This window comes from Petaurus breviceps, unplaced genomic scaffold (assembly GCF_028583685.1).
Source record: "Petaurus breviceps papuanus isolate PSGF00001 unplaced genomic scaffold, PetGlider_PUasm1.0 213, whole genome shotgun sequence".
Taxonomy (NCBI): domain Eukaryota; kingdom Metazoa; phylum Chordata; class Mammalia; order Diprotodontia; family Petauridae; genus Petaurus; species Petaurus breviceps.
This window is the reverse complement of record NW_027185860.1, coordinates 14841629-14855675: the sequence shown is the minus strand read 5'-3', so window position 1 is coordinate 14855675 and position 14047 is coordinate 14841629. Positions and strand designations below refer to the sequence as shown.

General features: G+C 39.2%; 1 pseudogene; it reads left to right on the top strand.

Annotated features, from left to right (window-relative positions):
- The first annotated feature begins 4758 nt into the window (after nucleotides 1–4758).
- LOC138165578 (cip1-interacting zinc finger protein-like) overlaps nucleotides 4759–14047 on the top strand; it is a 13806-nt pseudogene continuing 4517 nt past the window's right edge.

Here is a 14047-nt window from a genome sequence, read left to right as displayed (position 1 = left end):
TCTACCTCCCTAATTTGACCTTTAAAATCTTTCTTGAGCTCCTCCAAGAATACTTTTTGGACTTGAGACCAATTCATATTTCCTTCTATGGTCTCAGGTGTGAGTATAGAGTCCCTGTTGTCCCCTGTCTTTGGTTGTTCTTGATCACTATAATAAGCTCTAATCGATTTTCTTGCCTTACCCTTAGCCTTCTCAGCTTCCTTCCTTCCCAGTGTAATTTCCTATTTCCTAATTTCTCAGGCTGGGACCTAAGGGCCTGGTTGTTGGCTTTGTGTCCTGTAGCCTCTGGGTGTCTAGATTGAGGCCAAGGCCAGGAAACTCAGTTTTTCCCCTGAGTTATGCTGACGGTCACAGAGTAATCTGTGGAGGATGGGTGGTCTGGCCAGTTCAGATTTCTGAGCCTATGCCCCTGGGCTACTGCTCAGGCAGACTTTTGCTTGTCAGGTGAGGTGGAACTTGTTGGGAGTCCTCCTCCTCTTCTCTTCAGACTCCTTGCTGCCTCAGTTACACACCTTCTCAATGACTCCCAAGCCTGAGGCTATTTCTACTATCTCAGTATTTCACTCTGGGTGGGACTCTTATCCCTCTGTTTTCTAGGTCAGAGAGGGGGAATTGGAGCAGCCAGAATTTACTTTGCCATCCTGACCTGTGGAAATTTAGGCAGGTGATTTCTAAACTTCCAGCCTGGGCCTGATAGCCCCAGGAAAAGCTGCTGTCTCTGCTGGAGCTCCCGAACTCTCTCTTACCTGGTTCCAATGGGTCCTCCCAGGCCGTTGGTGAGATGCTGTTTGGACAGCTGCAAATTGCCCTTGGGGTGGATGAGTCCCCAGGATGGGGCCACTTCTCTCTGCTGTAGTCTGCTCTCTAGTCTGAGAGGAGAGATGCTGCGGCCCCCACATGCTCCGAGCTCCACCTGCCTGGACCCATGTGGGCACTTTCCTGGTCTGCATTCTGCCACACTTTGTCTTCCAGTGGATTCTGACACGCCAAAATCCTTTCAGATTCACTTATTAAAGTTTAATGACAGGATTCACAGAGGAGCTTAGAAAAGTTGCTGCTTCCGTTCTGCCATCTTGGCTCCACCCCTTCATTCGCTTTTTCTATAACCACAAAATCCACATCAGAATCACTTATGTCCTTATAATAATAAAAATAGATTAGAAGCTGGTTCTTAACCTGCAATCCACAGGTCCCTGAATAGATTTTAAGGGTCTCCATGAACTTGGATGGGGGGAAATTACATCTTAATTTCAATATATTTAATTTTCTTTGTAATATATTTTATTAGTTTAAAAACATTATTCTTAGAAGGGTCCATAGCCTTTACCACACTTCCAAAAGGAGCCCATGACACAATACAGGATAGGAACCACCTCACTAGTTTCTCTGTCAAAATGATATGCTGCTTTAATTGCTTGGTTGTCATTTTAAACTGATACAAATTTTTATGTATACCCTGAGATGTATTTAACACTTCAGGATGACTTGGAAAGGTAATTTTCATGTATACAAAGTGGGAATTGAAACTACTATCTTGATTGAATCAGCAGGATGAAAAGAAGGAACTTGGAAAAGACATTTAGGCCATTCTTATCTGATAATGAAGCTGTTTAAACAAATCTGTTCACAATCTGCCTTATGCAAAAAGATTTCACACATGTTAATGAGCTTTTGTGAAAATTCCTGCTGGAATAGCTGTTAGTTTGATGTGAAAAGCCTTATGACTTGGGATCCAGCCTTGTAGATCAATGTGAAATTGACCAGATAATTTCTCTAACTTCATGTCAAATTATTTTCTGTATCTCTAGGGGAAGGAGAGGAGGGCACTTAAAATTTTCTTTTTACTCTTTCATTGAAGGTTTATTGTAGCTCTGTCTAAACAAGTACAAACTAGGATGTGATTTTTATAAAAGTAAGCTTACAGTTGAGTCAAACAGTTAAATTTTTTCTAGGATTTCATAAAACTCTATATGTATAGCTGTGTGTGTGTTTTAAATGCCATGACCATGTTTAGAATTAATGTATAGACAACTAGCAAAACTGCTTCTCTTTTTAAAGTAGGTTTCATGCAATGTAAGAATCCCATTGCAATTCAACATTTTCATATATGACTTTCAAAACATGCCTGAGATCAGCTGGCAGAAATTCACTTAGAAGACCAAAGGAAGACAAGAGCACTGGAAGCAAACATCATGTTCTTAACTTGTAGCTGAAAATGAGATTGTTTGCCTTAAATTTTCTAATTACACTTCATAAAGACCTCTGCTTTGTCTTTATCGTATTCAATCTTGTACTATTTTGAACATTTTATTTCCCCTATTACAGTACAAGTACGTTAAAAGCAAGTGCTGTGACACTTTCCATCCTGATATCTCTACCCCACTTAGAATGGTGTCTTACTTAACAAATGTTTGTTAAATTGAAAAACAAAAATAGTCTTGTTAAATGAGAAAAATATTCAAGTTGCAGGAATCCATTGAATTGTGTTCACTTATATTTTTATATAGGCAAATGTGAAGAAATGCAGCTTATTTTAATACTCTTGGTTTGTGGTTTCTCAGAATAGGTAATTCTACCAAGATGCTCATTTGTGTCTGCGCTCAGTATTCTAGGCAACTCTCTCTAAGATTATAAGTTGTAGAAAAGGTATTGGCCTACACAGGTAAAGGAAGTTTCTTCATTCTGGAAGTACATAGATGTAATGCCAAGGAAAGGCAACTTCCCAAGGCTCAAAATACCAGTATAGGTGCTCTCCATTTTATTCAGTGAAAAATTAAGAACAGAGAAGAATAAAATATGACATCATTCAAAATACAGCATTTACTAAGTGTGATTCAATAATCTCCAAGTACTACCTGATTTAATCAAGTACTACCCCACCCCAGGACATTACATTCATTTAATCAATTACAAAGTGCCTGTTCTAAATAGTACTCCACCCCTAGGCTGTACCTTCATTTAGTCCATCACAAAGCCCCTCTTCTCAAATGGAGATTAGTTTCCAATCATAAGGAAAGTACATTCATTTGTTCAATCATAGAACACAAAAAGGTCATAAGTTCCCCACCCCTGGATCACAATTGAATCTACCCCAGAGTTACAACAAATTTAAGCACAGCACTTAATACCCAAATGGAGGTCTTTTCTTCATCTTGACAGGAGGCAAGTTCTCAGCAATCTCTGTTCCTGGGGGGACAAAGCTTAGCAAGGCCACAAGATACATTGCCAGTCTCTTCATTAATTCATTCTCTGTCTGCAGAACAGTCCTAGGACCCCTGAAAACATTAGCAAAACCCCCTTCCAGGATTTCTGTAAACATACAACAAGAAAATCCTTCTTCAAGGCTTCTGAACCAACAGCAAGGTTCCAAATCCTCTGCAACAACAGGACTGTACTTCACCAGTGGACAGTATTCACTCTCTGTCTGCAGAACAGTCTCTGGAGCTCTGAACCAATAGCAAGTTTCCAAGCCTTCTGCAACAACAGCACTGTCCTTCACCAGTGGACAAATCTGGCAAAACAACATCAAAACAGACAGACAAAGTACCAGCATAACAGCCATGTATCCTCAGTCCTTGGCAGCTCTGGGTGGCAGCTCTCAAAGTCCTGGGCAATTCAAAGTGGCCCTCAGCAATCCTCTCAGTCTCTCTCTGCCTTCCAAAGGGTGCTGCTTCCAAAAAGTTCTTCTCCCTCTCTCTTGTGTCTCTCCAAATTTAGACACCAGCTCCTCCCAGTTCAGCCCTCTCTTTTCACGTCAACAAGTCCATTCCACAAGTGGAATTAACAAGCTCTGGGTTTTAACACCATCAATTTGAAAACCAAGGCAATACAGGGGGATCTTTATATTCCATTACTCTCACAATATACCAATAAAATATTGCAGGTCCAGTCTCTTTTTACTAGGGATAACTATGTGTATATACACACATATAAATACATACATATGCAATATATATATGTGATGTGTATTATATATAATATACACATATGGTATGTATGTATATATAATATACATATACATGATGTGTATGTATATATGTACACACACATATATATCATATATATTAACATCAATACCAGTTTGTAATGACTTGCTGCTTGAATATGTACCTATATATGTAAATGTGTGTGTATGTATGCATGTGTGTGTGTGTGTGTGTGTGTGTGTGTAGAAAAATAGAGAGACAGGGACTGAGAGCTATATTTCCTTTTATTATCCATATGACATGTACTAGGGAATAAACCATTATTAAAAGGCCAAATTTTCTCTATATGGTGTTAGAAATGTTTGGGGGCTGGCATCTTCATTTAGATAATTATTAAATTCTTATCTAATCCACACTAAAAAGACCTGTGGATATCATGAATCAAGTATATTTCCTTAAAAGTTACACCTGAGACAAAGTAAAAAATAAGGATCAAAAGACCTAGATTCTAATTTTCCCTTTCATTCATTTTCTGTGAAAGAAATCCAGTCACACACACACACACACACACACACACACACACACACACACACAGGAGACAGAGTCAAGAAATCGGAGTAGAAACAGGTCCTTCTTGTGGCCCTGGCTCCCACCACCTCCAATTCAAGTCAAAGGGGACTCTAAACAAACTTTGGAGCTACAGAATATGCAAAATGACAGAGAAACTAATCTTCTGCTGAGGAAAGCCCGGCAGGCTGGCAGGAATCGGCCAATGCAGCTATCTGGGAGCTAAACCCAGCCCCACACCAAGGTTTTAGCCCCAGGGGCGTACATGACCAACCACCAGCTAGAGGGACTCCCAATCACCAGCAGCTGTGGCAATCTAGAATTATTAACACATAGATGGCAAGGAAAAAGTGAGAGGTCAGTGCAGTGTGGACTTTGGGACCCAGTAGATGAGAGTACATCGCCTTTTGCTCCTGGGGTAAGCAGCTGCTGGAGCAGCCACCACCACATATCAGCTTCAGCTCCTGGCCTTCAGAGTGTAAGGGGACCAAGGGACCAGTCTGAGGGATAATCGCTCTTGTTTTAACCTGCTTGAATCTGGATTGTGACCTAGGGTGGAGGTCCTAGGGTCTGTGACCAGCTTGCCAGAGAGTGTGAAGGCTTCAGAGAAGGCACCCCACTAATACCTTTGGCAGCTGAGAAAACCCCAGCGTTTGGGATAAATCTCCATTGTCTGTTAGCAGAGTCCTACTCTGGAAAAAGCACAAAAGTCAAGAGATTGAGTGGCAACATGAGCAAAATAGGGAAGCAAAGTGAACAGAGAAATGCAACATTAGACTCCTATGTTGGGGACAAAAAGGATTAAAGCATGGATCAGGAGGAAGACAGCAAACTCAGAACTTCGGAACCAAAAGCTTCCAAGAAAAATATGAGCTGATAACAGCCATAGAAGACCTTAGAAAGGATTTTGAAAATCAAGTTAAGAGAAGTGGATGAAAAATTGGGAAGAGAATAGAGAATGATGAAAGAAAATTATGAAATGAGAATCAACAAACTGATGAGGAAAAAACACCTTAAAAAACAGACTAACCCAAATGGCAAATGAGGCTCAAAAAGGCAATGAGGAAAAGAATGCATTAAAAAGCTGTACTTGCCAGATGGGCAATGAATCTCAAAAGCTCACTGAGGAGAATCATTCCTTCAGAATTAGATTGGAGCAAATGGAAGCTAATGACTTTATGAGAAAACAAGATGCTGTTGAACAGATCCAAAAAAATTAAAGAATAGAAGACAATGTGAAATATCTGATTGGAAAAACCACTTAACTGAAAAATAGATCCAGGAGAGATAATTTAAAAATTATTGGACTACCTGAAAGCCACGATCAAAGATAGAACCTAGAAATCATCCTTCAAGAAATTCTCAAGGAAAACTGCCCTGATGTTTTAGAACCAGAGGGCAAAATAGAGGTTGAAAGAATTCACTGATCACCCCCTGAAAAAGATCCACAAAAGAAAACTCCTAGGAATATTATAGCCAGTTTCTGAAATTCCCAGATCAAGATGAGAATATTGCAAACAGCCAAGAAGAAACAATTTGAATATTGTGGAAACACAATCAGGATAACTCAGTATCTGGCAGCTTCTACACTGAGGGATGGAAGGGTCTGGAATGTGATATTCTGGAGGTCAAAGTAGCTGGAATTAAAACCAAGAATCACTTACCCAGCAAAATTGAGTATCATGTTTAGGGCAAAATATGGTCATTCATTGGAATAGAGGACTTTCAAGCACTCTTGATTAAAAAACCAGAGTTTAATAGAAAATTTTTCATTCAAACACAAGGAGCAAGAGAAGCATGCTAAACAAGAAGAAGAAATAATAAGGAACTTATCAAAGTTGAACTATTAACATTCCTACATGGAAAAATGATAACTGTAACTGATGAAACTTTTTCTCAGTATATATTTCTATATCAGGGGGTATATGGGCATATGAATACATATGTGAATGTGTGTATATATGTTTACAGGTATACATAGATAGAGGGCACAGGACCAATTTAATAGAATTGGATGATACATAAAAGGTGAAATCATGAGGTGAGAGGGGAATATAATGAGAGGAGATGGGGAGAGACAAAATGAAGTAAACTATGTCATATAGAAGAGACAAGGGAAAATGGTTGCAATGGAGGGGAAGAATAGGAAGGAAAATGGGAATGGGTCAACCTCATCCTTTTAGAATTTGGCTTGGGGAGGGAATGACATGCACACTAAATAGGGTATCTTACCCTACAAGAGAGTAGGGGAGAAGGGGATAAAAGGGGAGATGATGGAAGGGAGGGCAGGTGGGGGGGCAGAGCCAAGTTGGAAGCACCCACTTTTGAAAAGAGATGGGATCAAAGTAGAGAATAGAATAAGCGGGAGGTGGGATAGGAGGGAGGGAACTATAGTCAGTCTTTTACAATATATCTACTATGGTAATGTTTCAGATTAGCTACACATGTACAACCTATACTGAATTGCTTATCTTCCCAGTAAGTGTGGGTGACAAGGGAGGAAGGGAATGAATCTGGAATTCAAAGTTTTAAAATCAAATGCTTAAACACACACACACTCACACACACACACACACACACACACACACACACACACACACACATATATATATATATATATATATATATATACTTTTATTAATACTATTTTACATGTAATTGGAAAATAAGTTATACAGGCACTGGGACACAGAGATCCACCTGCCCTACTGGAAAAGTCAAAGGGGGTATGGGAGAAGCTATGGGAGAGAGCAGACTGGAGGAGGGGATATTCCTTTGGACTGCTATTGTGGGCAGTGGGTAGGAGAAAAACAGGGAGAAAATTTGTAACTCAAAATCTGGCATATATGAATGATGTAAATCAGAAGTTAATATAGCATTTGCGTAATGAAAAAATAATAAAAGAATTCTAGTCATTCTCACTCAGTAAGTCACTTGACATTTGTGAACCTTCATTTCCCTCATCTATAAAATTAGAGGTTTACACTCATCGATCCCATCCAGATTTAGGCCTCCATGTTTGGTCAGGTATTTAACCATGTTAAATGTTTCTCAGTTATTTGGGCTGAGAAGATACAAACAGTTGTAGGGAGTTCTTTTACTGAACTACAATGTGGTAGTCATCTCTGATGGTGTGTATAAGCAGTGTCTGGCAATAGAATGTTTCTGTGGGAAATAGCTGCCAAGGCTGAGATGAATTTCCCCATCTCTAATTCTCTATATGTCCATCTGCCAAGAAAAATGAACAGCAGCAATGCCAGCTGTTTTTGTTGCACCACAGATTGCAAGCCATGTTTCCTAAATTAACATCTCACCAACACTCATCTATTGAGTTTAGAAGAGACAGGAACTTAGTTAAACTGTGACAGTCAGGAGGGGAAAGCAACATTCAAGTCTGATCACAAATTAAGTGATTATCACTGACTTCAAGGAGCTATCTCTGTAAAGGAGGAATTGAGTGATCTGCCCAGAAATTAACAAAAGGTCAATTTGTTGGTCCAAAAAGGTAAAGTGGGAACAGGTGTTGGAGAGTTTAAGCTCATGTAGTAAAAGGATAATTGTTCACTCTTTATTTGCATTGCCTACCACAACCAAAAACAAACAGGGTTTTAAGCACAATTTACAGTTCCTTTCGTAAATAATCAATACAAATTGATCTTATGCATTGACATGTACTCATATTAATATGCATTTAAATTAGCTTGATAAAATGGTAAAATGGTCTAAATTATGACTAGGTAGTTTTCAGTTACCATTCATATTTCTTCACATATCTCTGAAATAAGAAATTAAACTTCAACTCATAGGCCAAGTTATACTTCTGTACAATTATATATTTGTTTTGCAGGGCAATCAAGAGTTTCAATATATTTGTAATTCACTCTTGGTTAAAGTGGACAATAATAGACTTAACAGCAATCATGAAATTCTATTAGGTGGAAAGAGGCCTGAATTAGGAGTCAAAAAACCTAGGTTCAAGGCCTGGATTTACCACTAACCAGCCCTGTGACCCTGGACAAATCACTATGCTTTGATAAGCTTCTTCATACCTTTATAGTCTTCTTACACCTTGCTCTTCAAGAATAAAGCGCAAACAACACCTTCTTTGCTCAGCTCCATGCACTTTGAGACCTAGCCACACTGGCTTCTTAATTATTTCTCCAAAACTATTAAGCCAAAAACTTTCACTCATTATCCCCCATGCCTGGAATTCTCTCCCTACATATCTCCATATCTTTGATTCCCTGGTTTCTTTCAAGTCAAGGATAAAATTTCACCTTCTGCAAGAAGCTTTTTCTGATCTCCTTACTCTTAGTGAATCCCTCTGAGGTTATCCTTAATTTATCAGGTTAGAAGGACAGAGGCAGAGATACAGACACAGAGAGACAAAGAGAGAAACCTTACTTTTAAATGTTATTTGCATGCTGTCTCTAGTGTACTTTGACTTCCTTGAGAGTAGGTACTGTTTATTATCTTTCTTTGTGTCCTCACTGCTTAGCACAATGTCTGGCACATAGTAAGTATAAATAAGAGTTGCCTGATTCACTATCTGTAACACAAGGATGTTCACTAAAAAAATAATCTCTAAGGTCCAATTTAGTTCTAAAATTCTATGATTTTCTTAGAAATAAAAACTAACAGAATCTAGTTACTAAATAAAGGATAACAGGGGAAACCAATTAAGGGATTAATTCCATATTTTCCCTTGTTATTGTTCAGATATTTTTCAGTCATTTTTGATTCTTCATGACCCCATTTGGACTTTTCTTGGCAAAGATACTGTAGTGGTTTGCCATTTCCTTCTCCAGGTCAATTTACAGATGAGGAGATGCAAATAGGTTTAAGTGATTTGTCCAAGGTCACACTGTCACTAAGTTTCTGAAGTGGGATGTGAACTCAGGGAAGATGAGTCTTCCTTACTGTAGGCCCCACACTCTATCTACTTTGCCACCTAGCTGCCCCAAATTTTCCCTTAGCATCTTAAAATAACAGATCTAGAGGTTGAAGGGACTTGAAAATCTATCAAGTCAGGTCACCACATTTTCCAAATGAGGGACTGAGAACCAGAAATGTTAAAAAAAAAAAAAGGCTCATCCAAGACCATACAAACAACAAGTGGGAGCTTTTAACCAATGCCTGTGCCCCAGCTACTAGCACATGCTGTAGAGATGACCTCACAGGAGATTAGTACAGAAAGTTCCACATTTTCTCCTAAAGCATGAGAGAAGTTGCCAGGAAAGGAACGTGTTTCCTGTATGACCGTATATTTGGTTAATGTTCAGATTTCTTCTGAAACTAGCTTCTTGGTGTAATGGCAAGCAAACAAGTACTTAGGGCCTTGTTTCAGTTGAATCTTGCCATGATTATATCAAATCTCTGTTAAGAAACAGAACTTGTGAAACCCACAGTGGGAGCAACTTGCCAAAGACAGGAACAGAAAGGACATAAGAAGTGGGCAAAACAGGGAGGAGCTAATGACCATATAAAAGCAGAAGCACAAACTCAGAGGGAGATCTGAGAAGGGAACACTCAAGGTGGTTGGCACTCTGTGCTGATTTGTGTTTGTAATAATTTGTACAGAAGCCCTGGGACTTTACTGGAAGCTCTGAAAGAGGATTTTCTTGTTGTCTGTTTACAGAAGTCCTAGAGAAGAGTTTCAGAGGCCCTGGGACTATACTGACAATTTGTGTTGATTTCTTAGGTCTTTGTGGGTCTGGTTGAGTTATCAGACCTTGTTTGTGGGTCTGTGTTGATTTCACAGGCAGACAGTGAATTGATGATAATGCCATCAATGTGCTTGAATGTTATTTTGGCTCTGTTAAGTTTTGTCTTCCCAGAAACAGAAACTGTGAAGGACTCGAGGTTGACTGGACACGGTGAGCTTCAATATGAAATGAGAACTGGAGGAGGAACTGGACAAGGAAGTGGACCAGGAGCTGAATGAGGAGCTAAGCGCTGTCTTCCTGAGAATCCAGGTGACAGTTGGGTAGATTCAGGCAAGAGCTGGAACCATGGAAGGCAACCATGAAGTTTGGGAACTGGCCCTGAGCCAAAATGAAAAGACCTCTCCTTGGGTGCTTAGTGCTGACTAAGAAGGTTGTGATTTACTGTGGCCTAGGGGTGGGAGAACTTTGCACTTTGTACCTTGTACCCCTTATGGATGATTGGAAACTAATCTCCAATCAAGAAGGAAGAAGATTTTCTGACTGAGGAGATTAAGATAATGTGACCTAGGGGTGGGAAAACTTTGACCTTTGTACTTTGTATCCCTTAAGGAGGATTGCTTCTTAAGGATGATTGAATTAAGGACTTACTGAATGATATCTTTTGTTAAAACTGTGTGGTCACTTTAGTTATAAGTTATTATGTTATATTGTTGTGAATGCTGTACTTTGTTTTCTGTGAACGTTTTGCTTTAGTTTACTGCTGAATAAATAGAGAGTTCACTATACTATGTGATCAGAAACTTAAAGTTATTCAAAGGAGCAGTCCTCTGGAGAGCTGCTCCTGTTTGGCTTTACACTTAGTTATGGACAATAATAACAGGAGGAGCCATCCTAACAGAATTCATCTTATGACCCTGTTACTTTGCCTATTGTTTTGGCTCAGTGGAGAGGTATATTTATTCCACAGTAGAGTACAAATAAAGATTTCATTTAAAAAATACCCAAATTAACTACAGAAAACATATGAAGGAAGACATTATCTAAATTCAGAGAAAGAACTAAAAGTTACATGATAACTTTATAATATATATATATATATACACACACACACATATATATATATACATATATATATTTAAATAGCAAGGTATACATAAGAGATTTGCAGTTTCATGTATAATCATCTTTTTTTCCTACTCTACCACGTTATAGAAATGCTTGTTTATTATTAAGTTCAGAATAAAATAAAATTTAAAATAAAATAAAACAGTGAAAAGCTTTTTGGTAATTGTGATGTATTCAAGGTTTTTTTTTAAAGATCTGTGTAAGCTTCTTCATCTTATCATGTTTTCCTAGATTTTATTCCTCACCCATAAACCATGGAAACAGCCTTTACAGCAGAGTACATTGACCCACACTTACAAAGTAGTCATATTTCCAGTAGACATATCTTATAAGAATAATTTGAATACAGCTGTTTACAGTTTTGCTGGAACTTAACTCTTTTTTGTAAGATCCCTTCAAGGTCATGTGCAGTCCAGAAGAGAATCCCTGTTGACACTCTCCTTCAAAATGTCTCCCCCTAAGGACTCTTGCCTCACTTTCATTTGTTCCTTATTGGGAACCCATTGCTATAGCCTGACAGTATGTTGATTTTTGGTGACAACAGACTTGACAATGGAGGAAGGTCATAAGAGGTGTAGTTAAGGATGCATCTTTCCCTGGCCTGAGGATACAAACATTGTCATCTATCCCTTCAGTTTATTCTGTCTAAGGCAGCTATCTATACAGTTAAAGACATCTGATTTTTCTCCAGGGTATGCAAGATGAATAGAGATATGAAAACAAAGTCACCTAAGTCATCAGAACCCCCAAAGGCACATTGTTCAAGATGGATGAAACATCATCTGGATCCCTTGTGTACTTTCCAACTCAAGAAAAATGTTTTCTTCTTATACATTTTATTTTATACAATTTTCTTTCTCTCCCATTGCCATCCCCACCAACACACACAATGAGGGGGGGAAACCCTAATTCAGAACAAGCAAACATGAAGTCAAACTAAACAGATTCCTTCAATGGCCATGTCAAAAGATAAGTTTCATTCTGACCCTTGAGCTCATCACCTGTCTTTCAGGAGGTAGGTGGCATGCATCACTATCATTCCTCTGAAATTGCCATTGGTGATTTTCTCGCCAAAACAATAATTACAACACTGATGGTGACTATGAATATGCTGGCATAGGTCCTGAATTGCAAAATATAACAGACTCTCTATATAGAAGACAGAAGCAAAACATTTATTCAGACACTAGAAAGCCAAATCCAAACACCAGTAATCCAAATCCATCATAGCAACAAATAAATCTACCCACAATAACTGCTGAGGGCAAGACCATCCCAAAGCCTTCCCCTGCTCTGGTCTTCCCACAAACAAACACTCACAGTCCTAGCTGTCTGCTTGCCTGCATTCTTTCTATCCCTCAGGTTCTAACTGATCTGAAACCAACTTCCTTTCAGCTCTGCTCCACCCTTCCTGTCCATACCTTCCTGCTCCACCCATTCAACAAGCTTCTCCCACAACAGACTCATGTGACTCAGGCTTCCATGTGACTCAAGCAGGTCACATGGCACTACTAATGTATGGGAAAGATCTTTCCATTAAGCAAAAATACATTAACAATACAGTCATTGGAATTGATTTGAATTCTTAAGAACCCTGATGCCATATTCAATCAGATAGAACAAACATATATGCATGGAATACATTACTGGAGTGAGACAGTACTTAGAAGTGAATACAAATTAAAGAAAAGTCTTTTAAATTTTCACTTAATTACTTCTTCAGCCTCACTCCCACAAATACTAACTGGAGGAGGCAGGGGGCTGTAATAGAAGTCCCTCTGTATCCTGGGACAAGAGTCTGGGTCCTTGTATCAGCAAGCACCCCAGCATCCCCAGGGTGGCTGCCAACACAGGTTCTTAGATCTGCTTTGTTAAAGGAAAGCAACTCAAAAGGGGTTAACAAGCTTATTTTAATCAGTCAAATATGTATTGTTTTACCTAGTTCAGGGGAAAAAGGTCAGCACCCCAAACTTCAGAGTATGCAGACAGAATTATCAAGACAGAGAAACAGATCAAGTAGACAGGTTTCCAAACTGTCCAACCATTACATCCATACCAAATCAACATCTGGGTTTTTCAGAGCCAGGGGGCTCTCAACGACCGCTTCCCAGAGTCTCATCTGATCAAATCACAGAACACTTCTCAAAGTAAGCCCCAAAACAAAGCCTCAAGTCAGGGTTTATATAGCCTTCTCCCGGCTCAGAGAATGTAACAACCTTCTGGACTTACTGGCCAATCAAAAAGTATCTACTGAAAAACAAGCCTCCCACCCCAGGCTCCAGGTGCACTTTAGCCTAGGGGCAGGGAAGATCTTAAAAAATTTACATTCCCATTACAATCCTATATATTCACCAGGTACTTATAGTAAGATCAGTATCTCATCTTTTTTTTTTTTTTCTTGGAGTGTAATTGAGTTTAAGTAACCAGTCCAAGGTCACATGGCTAGTTTTTGTGTTAAGTGTCTGAGGTCGGATTTGAACTCAGGTCCTCCTGACTCCAAGGCTGGTGTTCTGTTCACTGTGCCACCTAGCCACCCCAGTATCTCATCTTTTAACCTATGTCATGCTCAATCCTCTCTTCCAGAATCCTTCACAACCCAATCACTCTTCTCTCTCCCCACTCATATAATCCTGAGAAATACAAATTCCTTCTAAGAGGTCTCCTGAGGTGCTTGTTCACTACCCCTAAGCAGAATCTGACTTAAGGTCCCTCATGTACACACACACACACACACACACACACACACACACACACACACACACA